We start from the raw sequence: 11,479 nt of genomic DNA on the forward strand, positions 1-11,479 counted from the left end.
TCGTGGCAGGCTCCTACGGGCTTGTGCGGGCCCGTACGGGCTTTTGTGGGCTTGTGCGGGTCTCTACGGGCTCGCGCGGGCTCGTGCGGGCTCCTACGGGATCGTACGGTCTCGTACGGGATCGTGTGGGCCGCTACGGGCTCGCATGGGCTCGCGGCGGGCTCCTACGGGCTCCTACAGGCGTGTACGGGCTCGTACGGGTGTGTACGGGTCTCTACGGGCTCACATGGGCTCACGGCGGGCTGATACGGGCTCGTGCGGGCCTGTACGGGCTCGTGTGGGCCTCTATGGGCTTGTGCGGCTCACGGTGGGCTGCTACGGGCTTGGGCGGGCCCGTACGGGCTCCTACAGAGTTGTATGGGCTGGTATGGGCTCGTGCGAACCTCTACGGGCTCCCACGGGCTTGCAGCGTGCCCATACGGGCTCCGATGGGTTCGTACGGGCCTGTACGGGCTCGTGTGGGCCTCTATGGACTCGCATGGGTTCGCGGCGGGCTGCTACGTGCTCAGGCGGGCCTGTATGGTCTCCTATGGGCTTGGTAGGTCCTGTATGGGCTCCTACGGCCTCGTGTGGGTCTCTACGGGCTAGCACGGGTTCCCCGCGGGGACCCCTACAGGCTTGTACAGTATTGTGCTGCCTGTACGGGCCCGTTCGGGCCTGGACGGACTTCTACGTAGTGCACTTTTGACCCTCTAGTCTCCTCGCAACCCCTCCAGATTTCTTCCTGCTTCCCCAGAGGCATTTCTTGACTATGGACACGCCTTAGCACCCCTCTAGTGCTTTGTGGACCACTCTTTTCTGCAGAATTGGGCCCCCCCAGCTCTCTTCTGACACTGCAGACCCCTCAAACACTCTCTAGTCTCCTGGAAACACCTCCAGAGTTCTTCCTGCTTCCCCAGAGGCATTTCTTGACCATGGAGACACCTTAGCACCCCTCTAGTGCACTCTGGACCCCTCTTTTCCTCAGAATTGGGCCCCCCCGATCTCTTCTGGCCCCAGATCCCTTAGGCATCATCTAGTCTCCTTGCAACCCCTCCAGATTTCTTCCTGCTTCCCCACAGGCATTTCTTGACCATGTAGATGCCTTAGCAACTGTTCTAGTGTACTCTGGACCCCTCTTTTCCACAGAATTGGGCTCCCCAGAGCCCTCAGGCACCCTCTAGTCTCCTCGCAACCCCTGCAGATTTCTTCCTGCTTCCCCAGAGGGGAAATACCCCTTTTGGAAGTACTCACATTACAGAAGCAGCCTTGTTCCGGGGGGTTATTTGCATATCTTGGTTTGCCGTAGAGGAACTGCTGTCTTCCTGCAACAGCTGTATTAAATACAGGTCTGAACCAATTAGAGCAGCGTGGTGTAGCGTTCCCTTTATAGGTTATGTGGAATCTTGTAGTTTTCTTTCTAAGCCTAAGCAGAACTGATTTTTAGTTTTCAGTGTAAAGGCTAGTGCTAGTTAGGGTAAAAGAATTTAATAACAGACCTCCTGATATTATGGATACAGTATATGAAGTCTTTGTAACAAAGAAGACGGTCCATTTTATCAGAGGTCTGTTTAGCCTTTCTGTGCTCTGCAGCCTAGCTACAGAGTGGAAGCAAAAGCCTTGCTCCTGCCTAGCCCTCTGTCTTTATGGCTGGCAGTGCTTTGCCCCTCCCCTTCCCGGGGCTTGTGGGTAGGGCAGTGGGCGGGGCTAGGGGTACATAAACCCAGGGCCTGGCGGCAGGGAGTTCATTCTGCCTTCGTTCTCCTTGGGGTTAGTGGTCTGGACTTGCCTCGGCGAATAGCAGCATTTGCAGAAGCAAAGCTATCCGGGAAGACTTATCGCTGCATTTGGAGATGCAAAGGCCCTTCCTTAAGGTTAGAGCAACGGGATGGCTGAAGGTGGAGTCGTAAGCCTGCCAGAAAATGGCTTAAAGCGGGCAGTTTCAGTTTTGCGTCGGTATCTCGGCGCAGGGCGTTCAGGGGCGGAAGAGGGCTTCCGAGTCTGCAGTCATATCTTCTGTTAACAGTCGTTATTGTTTTCTGGCATTTCCGCGTTTATTGCGGAAGGGACCCAGCTTCATCGCTCGGCTCTTTGAAGATCATGACACTCGAAGAATTGTTTGTCCCTCAGCTGGACTGCAGAGAAAAGGACAGAACAGGGGTCCCAGGAAAACATTTCCATCTACGTTTCCACTCTACGCGGTGCTTGCGTGCGTTATGTCCGGTAATGTGGATGCGTGTGAGGTATCACTCTCATCAGCTACTCTGGTTTCCGGCTCGCTCACCGGATGGTTTGCTGCTCCTCAGAAATATTGTCAGCCCTGTTCCGAGAGGAAACGAGCAAGTTTTTTGTAGTATGCAGAGTTATAGAAGAGTCTAGACTTTATGTGAAGAGCGTGAAGAGAGAAGCGAGCATTCTCCCTGCCTGGAAGTGCGGTATGATGAGAAAGGAAGTCACGTCTTTGGAAACCCAGTGCAACTGTGAGTAAGTCCATGTGTCTGAAGGGGTCAAAAAGCAACCTCCTGCAAGCTAACGAATTCACCTCTTTTCTTGCCCAAGCCTCAGTGCTGAGAGAGGAAAAGAACTGCTGGACCTCTCAGGACCAGCAGGAACAGATTTGCAGTCTCGCCCGGCAGCTCTTTTCTTACATCTGTGCCTGCGAACCCACTGCCATCCGCTCTTTTGCGGCTCTGCTTCTGACTCCTACCGTGGCTTCTGGGGCTGTCCATTTTGCTTTTTCAGGCACCGTGTAGGCCTTTTCCAGGCATGCCTGAGGATTTGAGGTGAGGTAGAATGGGTGAGTATAATGGCGTGTCAGTTGTTATAGGGCTAGTCCGCAGTGCCTAGCAGAAGAGTAATTTTGTTGTTTTGTTTTTTGCAGGTGCTATGGGATTACTTTCAGTCAGGATGTGGGAGTATCGCTTTGGTGCGGTGCGGGTGAATGGAGCGACAACGGCGGTTCGGAGAGGCGCGCTCTCGGAGGTGGGCGTGGAGGTGCCCGGCACGGGGGGGTGACTGCTCATGCTCTGTTTTGGCAGGTGATGAAGGCGAGCGAAGGAAGATCAGAGAGGATGTGGCTTCCATTGAGCGATGCATCTTAAGGACCAACAGTGACCTGACCCCCGACCCCCCAGCCCTGGAAAAGCTAAGGTGAGGGGCAAAGGGTGTTGGGGTTGTCTTCATTCTGTGCACGTGTGCATGCGTGCTGATATTCAGTGTAGTGTGGAGGGAGGGCTGCTCTGGATGAGTGGTGTGTGAGGCAGAGGCGGTGGGGTGGGCGTGGCAGAAAGCGAGGGTGTGGTAGGCAGGACAGCTGCAGCCTGTGTCTGTGTTGTTGTGTAGTCTATGTGGTGTGTGTTGTAGCTGTGCTATCTTTTGCTCAGGTCTTGATGTTGCTCTTGCTCTTTGTGCTCAAGGAGCACGGCCCACGCTCCACAGCGCCATCGCGGCAGGCATCCGCCGTCTTTTGTCCGGCCTCAGTCATCGGCATCGCTCCAGCGGATCGCGTCTCGTCCCGTGCGGGCAGCCAAAAGGGACGGTCCGTCGCTCCGGCTTTGCGTCGCGGCCATTTGCGGCCGCTCATCTTCGGGGCCGTCGTCGAGGCCTTTTTGCCTGCCCCTCTTCTGGTTCTGCTCTTGTTTTTCGTCTTCTTGGCATCCTTTCAGGGTTCTTTCCTGTATCGCCGCAGCCTCGGGTCTTCCCGGCCAGGTGCTTCGGCATCGGTCGTCCCGGCTTTGCGGGCCGCTTTCCATCCCGGGCGGTGGCGTTCGACTCTTTTCTGGGCTCATCCGGAGCAGCAGAGCCGCACAGTCGTGGCGTCGTAGGGCTTTCTGGCTGGCAGCATCTTATGCGTGGGAATAGTTCTTTTTGCGTAGGGCTTTCCTGCATGTTTGTGTCTGATGCTTGTACCTATGTGTGTTTGTTTTGTGTCTAATGCTTGTCTGTGTGTGTGGGGCCGGAGCTGCTTTGCCTGTGGTTATTAGCAATGGTAGCATTTGGAGCGTGGCAGCGATAGCCCGGAATGGCGATCGGTCAGTGTCTGCGTGCTGTAGTTTATGTTGCTTTTTGCAGATGCAGAGCAGTGTTCCGAGTGGGCCCAAGGGAGCTGGAGGAAGGAAGGGGCACGCCCCAAGAAGGTGAGCTAGAGATTTGGTGTTGGAAGGAGAGCGTTGCGGTCAGTGGGTTGCTCGGTTAATTTTTGCTTTGTGCTTGTAGGCGTGGAGCCTTGCGGGGAGCAGGTCGCTCGCATCCAGGAGGAGCAGGGAGAGGTCTGGGCGAGGACGTAGAGCCCGGCGTAGGGCCATCGCCTCGTCAGCGCCGTCCCCGTCGCCGTTCCTGTTTTACAGGTGTGTGGCGGACCTCGGCGTGGGCAGCCATAGCCCGGCAGTCGGGACGGGAGAGCGGAGCAGGTAAAGGTATTGTAGCGAGGTAATGTTGTGCATGGGGTGTGGTTTTTGGCATGACCTCAAGGTGTCGTCTTCTCTCTGGTTTTGCAGGCATTACAGGAAGTTTTGGAGAGGAGAAGCTGATCAGCAACAAGGAGCCTGAGCAGGTGAGAAGGAGAGCTTGTCTGGCCTGAGTTTTATTGTGCGCTAGGGTGCTGCTGGGCTGCCTCTCGGTGATGTGTTTTGCTCTGCTTTTTCAGGTACGGTGCGGGCCTTTCCCAGGCGTGGCTGAGGATTTGAGGTGAGGTAGAATGGGTGAGTATAATGGTGTGGCAGTAGTTGTAGGGCTAGTCCGCACTGCCTAGCAGAAGAGTAATTTTGTTCTTTTGCTTTTTCCAGATGCCACGGGCAGCCTCACAGCCACAGTGCTGGAGCGTGGCTTTGGCACAGTGCAGGTGAGTGTGATGACAATGGTGGTTTGGAGGAGGGTGCTCTCGCAGATGTGGCTGGAGCTGACCGGCAAGGGGGGGTCACTGCTTGTGCTCTGGTTTGGCAGGTGATAAAGGCAACTGTGGTGACTGAAGGGAGATCAGTGCAGATGCGGCTGCCATTGAGGATGGCTCTTGAGGACCGATGGTGATGCCCAGCATTTGAACAGTTAAGTTGAGGGGCAAAGGGTATCAGGGGTGTCTTAACTCTGTGTGTGTGTGCACGCTGATGTTCAGTGTAGAGCGGAGGGCTGTTCTGGATGAGTGGGGTATGTGTGAGGCAGAGGTGCTGAGGTGCGCATGGCAGAAAGCGAGGGTGCGGTAGGCAGGGCAGCTCCAGCCTGTGTCTGTGTTGTTGTGTAGTCTATGTGGTGTGTTGTAGCCGTGCTATCTTATGCTCAGGTCTTGATGTCGCCTTTGCTCTTTGTGCTCAAGGAGCACGGCCTACACTGTGGAGCGCTAGCATTGTAGGCCTCTGTAGTCTTTTGCTGGCTTGACTCATCAGCATCGCACCCACAGATGGTGTCTCATCCCGTGCAGGCAGCCGAAGGGGGCGGTCCGTGCCTCTGGCTTTGCATCGTGCCCATCGATCTTTGCGGCCCCCGTCGAGGCCTCGTCGGCCGCTCTCGTTCCGAGGCCGCTCTTGTTTTGCGTCTCACCGGTGCCCTTTCAGGGTTTTCTTCCCTGCGTCATCACGGCTTCGGATCTTCCTCGCCGGCCTCTTCCGCATCGCCGTTCCTCCCTTTGCCGGCCGCTTTCCATCCCGGGCGTTGACATCTTACTCTTTTCTGGGCTCGTCGAGAGCATCAGAGCCGCAGGGTTGTGGTGTCATCAGATACCATGTGGAATGCATTGGAATAGTTCTTTTTGCATAGGGCTTTCCTTCATGTTTGTGTCTAATTTTTTTTTTTTTTTTTTTTTTTTGTCTGTCTGTGTGTGTTTGGAGCTGCCTTGCTTGTGGGTGTTAGGAATGGTGGTGTGCGGAGTGTGTCAGCGATGGACTGGAATGGTGATTTGTCAATGTCCGTGTGCTCCACTTTATGTTGTTTTGTTTTGTTGGTTTTTGCAGATGCTGAGCAGTGTTCCAAGCGGTCCCAAGGGAGCTGGAGGAAGAAAGGGGCATGCCCCAAGACGGTGAGCTAGAGATTTGGTGTTGGAAGGAGAGTGTTGTGGTCAGTGGGTTGCCTGGTTAATTTTTGCTTTGTGCTTGTAGGTGTGGAGCCTTGCGGGGAGCAGGTCGCTCGCATCCAGGAGGAGCAGGGAGAGGTGAGCATCAGTCCGGGAGCGGACGTAGAGCCTGGCGTAGGGCTTTCACCTCGTCGGCGCCATCCCCGTTGCCCAGTGCCATTCCTGTTTTACAGGTGTGTGGTGGACCTCGGCATGGGGAGCCATAGCCCAGCAGTTGGGATGGGAGAGTGGAGCAGGAAAAGGTGTGGGAGCGAATGCCTGATGTGGATGGGCTGTGGTGTTGTGGGCATCGCCTGAGTGTGTGATTTCTCTCTGTGCTTGCAGGTTTTGCGGGAAGTTGTGGAGAGAAGTAGTTGAGTGCTGAGAAGAGCCTGAGCAGGTGAGCGGGGGAGCTTGTTGGGTCTGATTTTATTGTGGTGTGGGTGGTGTTGGGCTGCCTGTTGGTGATGCCTTTTTCTCTGTTTTTTCAGGTCTGCTGTGGGCCTTTCCCAGGTGTGGCTGAGACTTTCAGGTGAGCGGATCGGAGCTGGATGTTGTAGGGCTGGTGAGCGCTGCCTGGCAGAAGAGTCACTTTGTTATTTTGTTTTCTTCCAGGTGCCACGGGCTTCCTCCCCAGGCATTGGAGTTGTTGCGGTGCAGGTGAGTGGAGCGCCGATGGCGCTTTGGTGGAGGGTGCCCTTGCAGATGGGGATGGAGCTGACTGGCAAGAGAGTGACTGCTTGCGCTCTGGTTTGGCAGGTGATGAAGGCAAATGTGGTGAGCAAAGGAAGATCAGTGTGGATGTGACTGCTGCTGAGGATGGCTCTTGAGGACCGGTGACCTACAGCACTGCCACAGTTAAGTTGAGGGGCAAAGGGTGTTGGGGCATCCTCAGTTTCTGTGTGTGTGTGTGTGTGTGTGTGTGTGCGTGCTGATGTTCAGTGTAGAGTGGAGGGTTGTTCTGGATGAGTGGTGTGTGTGAGGCAGAGGCAGTGGGGTGTGCATGGCAGAAAGCGAGGGTGGGTGTCAGGCAGGGCAGCTCCAGCCTGTGTCTGTGTTGTTGTGTAGTCTATGTGGTGTGTGTTGTAGCTGTGCTATCTTTTGCTCAGGTCTTGATGTTGCTCTTGCTCTTTGTGCTCAAGGAGCACAGCCTATGCTCTGCAGCGGTAGTGTGGCAGGCATCCATTGTCTTTCGCCTGGCCAGACTCATCAGCATTGCTCCAAAGGACTACGTCTTGTTCTGCACAGGCAGCTGAAAGGGGCGGTCTGTGACTCTGACTGTGCATTGTGGCCGTTTGCGGTCCGTCATAGTCGTGGCCACCGTCGAGGCCTCATCGGCCACACCTCTTCCGGGGCCGCTCTTGTCTTGCGTCTCGCTGGCGCCTTTTCAGGGTTTCCTTCCCTGCATCATCATGGCCTCGGGTCTTTCTCGCCGGCCTCCTCTGCATCACTCTTCTGAGCTTTGCCGGTCCCTTTCCATCCTGGGCATTGACGTTTGACTCTTTTCTGGGCTCGTCCAGAGCCTCGGCCCTACGACGCCACGACCGTGCGGCTCTTTCTGGCCGGCAGTCTTATGTGTGGGAATAGGGTTTTTTTTGTGTAGGGCTGTCCTCTGTGTTTGTGTCTGCTATTTGTTTGTCTGTGTGTTTTTGGGGCTGGAGCTGCCTTGCCTGTGGGTGTTAGCCATGGTGGTGTGTGGAGTGTGTCCGTGATGGAATGGAGCGGTGGTGTTGTGGGCATCGCCTGAGTGTGTGACTTCTCTCTGTGCTTGCAGGTTTTGCGGGAAGTTGTGGAGAGAAGCAGCTGAGTGCTGAGAAGAGCCTGAGCAGGTGAGTGGGGCAGCCTGTTGGGTCTGATTTTATTGTGCGGTGGGTGGTGTTGGGCTGCCTCTCAGTGATGCCTTTTTCTCTGTTTTTTCAGGTCTGCTGTGGGCCTTTCCCAGGCGTGGCTGAGACTTTCAGGTGAGTGGATCGGAGCTGGATGTTGTAGGGCTGGTGAGCGCTGCCTGGCAGAAGAGTCACTTTGTTATTTTGTTTTCTTCCAGGCGCCACGGGCTTCCCCCCAGGCAGGATGTTGGCGTTTGGAGTTGTTGCGGTGCAGGTGAGCGGAGCGCCGATGGCGCTTTGGTGGAGGGTGCCCTTGCAGATGGGGATGGAGCTGACTGGCAAGGGGGTGACTGCTTGTGCTCTGGTTTGGCAGGTGATGAAGGCAAATGTGGTGAGCAAAAGAAGATCAGAGGGTGCGGCTGCTGCAGAGGATGTGTCTGCTGTTGAGGATGCCTCTTGAGGAGCAACAGTGATGCAGAGCACTGCAAAAGTGAAGTGCATGGGCAAAGGGTGTGTGTGTGTGTGTGTGTGTGTGTGTGTGTGTGTGTGTGTGTGTGTGTGTGTGAGGCAGAGGCAGTGGGGTGTGCATGGCAGAAAGTGAGGGTGGGTGTCAGGCAGGGCAGCTCCAGCCTGTGTCTGTGTTGTTGTGTAGTCTATGTGGTGTGTGTTGTAGCTGTGCTATCTTTTGCTCAGGTCTTGATGTTGCCCTTGCTCTTTGTGCTCAAGGAGTACAGCATATGCTTTGTAGTGCTAGTGCAACAGGCATCTGCTGTCTTTTGCCTGGTCTTGACCGACTCATCTTGTGTTGCTCCAATGATCATCTTGTTCTGTGCAGGCAGCTGAAAGCAGCAGTCTGTCACTGTGATTCTGCATTGTTTCTGGCCAATCATCTTGGCAGCCATCATTCAGGTCTTGTTGGTCGTGTGTTTTCTGAGGCCTCTCTTATTTTGCATCCTCCTGGTGCCCTTTCAGGGTTTTCTTCCCTGCGTCATCAGAGCCTCGGGTCTTTCTTGCCGGCCTCTTCCGCATGGCCGTTCCTCGCTTTGCCGGCCCCTTTCCGTCACAGACGGTGGCATCTGACTCTTTTCTGGTCTCGTGGAGAGCACCAGAGCCGCACGGTCGTGGCATTGTAGGGCTTTCTGGCTGGCAGCATCTTCTGTGCTGGCATTGTTTTTTGCATGGAGGGTGTGTGTATGTGTCTGTGTGTACGTGTCTGTGTGTGTGTGTTTGGAGCTGCCTTGCCTGTGGGTGTAGTAATGGTAGTTGCCAGAGCAGAATAGTGTATCTATGAAACACTTATTTTGTTTTTTCTTTTTTTTTTGGGGGGGGGGGTTGTGTCAGTAAGAGATAAAAGTAGGTTTTTTTCTTTAATTTTTTTTATTGGGATGGCCATTTTGGGGGCGGGGGGGGGGGTTCTATTCATGCCAGGATAGTGTTATCTTTAAAAAAGGATGGAAGCATGTGGTTTTGTTAGTAGCTGTGATGACTGACTGTGGTGGGAGTGTGTGGGCAGTTGGGTGGGCTTGGTGGTGAGTGTGTCTAATCTTGTATGCATGTGTTTTTCTTTTTCCAGGTTGTAGTTAGAATTTATTTTAAAATAATTTAAAAAAAAACCCCAGCTGGGGGATTTTTTTTTTTTTCCCCCGGCTGGGTTTTTTTTTCCCCCGGTCCCGGCCGCTCTGCGAGGCGATGATCATCGCCAATGTTGGTGCGGAGCTGTGGCTGGGGACCGGGGGTTTTGTAGGCAGGGCAGTTTTTGGAGGTGTCCAGTAATGCTGTTACTGGGAGCTGTCCAAAAGACTGGAGGCGCTTGCCTGTTACTGTAGGGAGGTAGAATGATTGTGGTGGGAGTGAGTGGGCAGCTGTGTGGTTGTTGGGTGGGCTTGGTGGTGAGTGTGTCTAACTTTGTATGCATGTGTTTTTCTTTTTCCAGGTTGTAGTTAGAATTTATTTTAAAATAATTAAAAAAAACCCCAGCTGGGGGATTTTTTTTTTTTTCCCCCGGCTGGGTTTTTTTTCCCCCGGTCCCGGCCGCTCTGCGAGGCGATGATCATCGCCAATGTCGGTGCGGAGCTTTGGCTGGGGACCGGGGGTTTTGTAGGCAGGGCAGTTTTTGGAGGCGTCCGGTAACGTTGTTACTGGGAGCCGTCCAAAAGACTGGAGGCGCTTGCCGACTGATGAGAGTAGTAGCGGTGAGAATGTAGAGGTGAATGCTGAAGAGTGTGTGCAGCTCTTGTAGAGTGTGGGCTTGTTATGTTTTGTATGTTGTGATGATGGTTTTTTTTGTGCAATAAAACAATAAAGATGGTGGTGTGTGTGTCTCCTTTCAAATAAAGATGGTTTTGCTGTTTGTTTCTGTTGTCTTATTTGAACTGCATGCGCCACACATTTGCTCTTGCCCTTTTCCTCTTTGCTCTTGCTCTTTTGACCTTTTAAAATAAGAAGGAGGCAGAAGTTTTTGTCTTGTTCTTATTTTAATTTTTTGGTCCTCTGTTCTGTTTCCTATTCTTTTTTTCTTTGTCTGTCTCTTATGCCTTTTTCTTCTCCTTTTCCCTGATTGTCTATGTTCACTTTGTCCAGGTTTCTCTCTACCTTTCTCTGTCTTTACTATTTACTCTTTCAGTCTGCCTGCACTGTGGTGCTCTGCTCTCTGTGCTTTTCTCTGTATTCTGTGCTCTGCCCTGAGCTTTGTGTTTTCTGCTTTGCTCTCTGTGTTCTGCTGTGTTCTGCTTTGCTCTGTATTTTCTGTTTTGCTGTGCTCTTTGCTGTGCTTTTTGCTTTGTTCTGTTCTCTGTGTTCTGCTCTTTTCTCTGTTCTGCTCTCTCAGCTCTCCTGTGTGTGCTTTTTGCTCTGTTCTCTGTTTTCTCTGTTGTTTTCTGTGCTTTCTGTCTTCTCTGTGGTTGTCTTTGTTTTCTCTGGTTGTCTTCTCTGTTGTCTTTTTTCTGTTTGTTGTCTCTGTTGTTCTGTGTTTGTCCTCTGTTGTCTTTGTCTTTGTTTGTTGTCTTTGTCCTCTGTTGTTCTGTCTTTGTCCTGTGTTTGTCTTTTGTTGTTTGTCTTGTCTCTCTTTGTCTTGGTCTTGTCTCTCTTTGTCTTGGTCTTGTCTCTCTTTCTCTTTGTCTTTGTCTCTCTTTGTCTTTGTCTTTGTCTCTCTTTGTCTTTGTCTCTCCTTGTCTTTGTCTCTCTTTCTCTTTGTCTCTCCTTGTCTTTGTCTCTCTTTCTCTTTGTCTTGTCTCTCTTTGTCTTTGTCTTTGTCTCTCTTTGTCTTGGTCTTGTCTCTCTTTGTCTTTGTCTCTTTGTCTTTGTCTCTCTTCCTCTTTGTCTTTCTCTTTGTATCTCTTTGTCTCTCTTTGTCTTTGTCTCTCCTTGTCTTTGTCTCTCTTTCTCTTTGTCTCTCCTTGTCTTTGTCTCTCTTTCTCTTTGTCTTGTCTCTCTTTGTCTTTGTCTTTGTCTCTCTTTGTCTTGGTCTTGTCTCTCTTTGTCTTTGTCTCTTTGTCTTTGTCTCTCTTCCTCTTTGTCTTTCTCTTTGTATCTCTTTGTCTCTCTTTGTCTTTGTCTCTCTTTGTCTTTGTCTCTCTTCCTCTTTGTCTCTCTTTGTCTTTGTCTTTGTCTCTCTTTGTCTTTGTCTCTCCTTGTC

At 52.7% G+C, this 11,479-nt stretch overlaps 3 long non-coding RNA genes across 3 annotated transcripts; all 3 read left to right on the forward strand.

The window, feature by feature from the left end:
• The first annotated feature begins 4,475 nt into the window (after positions 1-4,475).
• LOC135325417 (uncharacterized) lies at positions 4,476-4,798 on the forward strand. Its single transcript, XR_010386422.1, has 3 exons — positions 4,476-4,531; positions 4,625-4,679; positions 4,764-4,798. It is a non-coding gene; the product is annotated as an uncharacterized LOC135325417 (long non-coding RNA).
• A 135-nt stretch (positions 4,799-4,933) lies between these two features.
• Positions 4,934-6,420, forward strand: LOC135325427 (uncharacterized). Its single transcript, XR_010386423.1, has 5 exons — positions 4,934-5,021; positions 5,922-5,986; positions 6,066-6,118; positions 6,214-6,282; positions 6,365-6,420. It is a non-coding gene; the product is annotated as an uncharacterized LOC135325427 (long non-coding RNA).
• Positions 6,421-7,768: 1,348 nt separating this feature from the next.
• LOC135325416 (uncharacterized) lies at positions 7,769-8,519 on the forward strand. The gene is made up of 4 exons (XR_010386421.1): positions 7,769-7,848; positions 7,940-7,980; positions 8,064-8,119; positions 8,219-8,519. It is a non-coding gene; the product is annotated as an uncharacterized LOC135325416 (long non-coding RNA).
• Positions 8,520-11,479: the final 2,960 nt, after the last annotated feature.

The sequence above is a fragment of the Dromaius novaehollandiae genome, chromosome 37 (assembly GCF_036370855.1).
Source record: "Dromaius novaehollandiae isolate bDroNov1 chromosome 37, bDroNov1.hap1, whole genome shotgun sequence".
Classification (NCBI taxonomy): Eukaryota; Metazoa; Chordata; class Aves; order Casuariiformes; family Dromaiidae; genus Dromaius; species Dromaius novaehollandiae.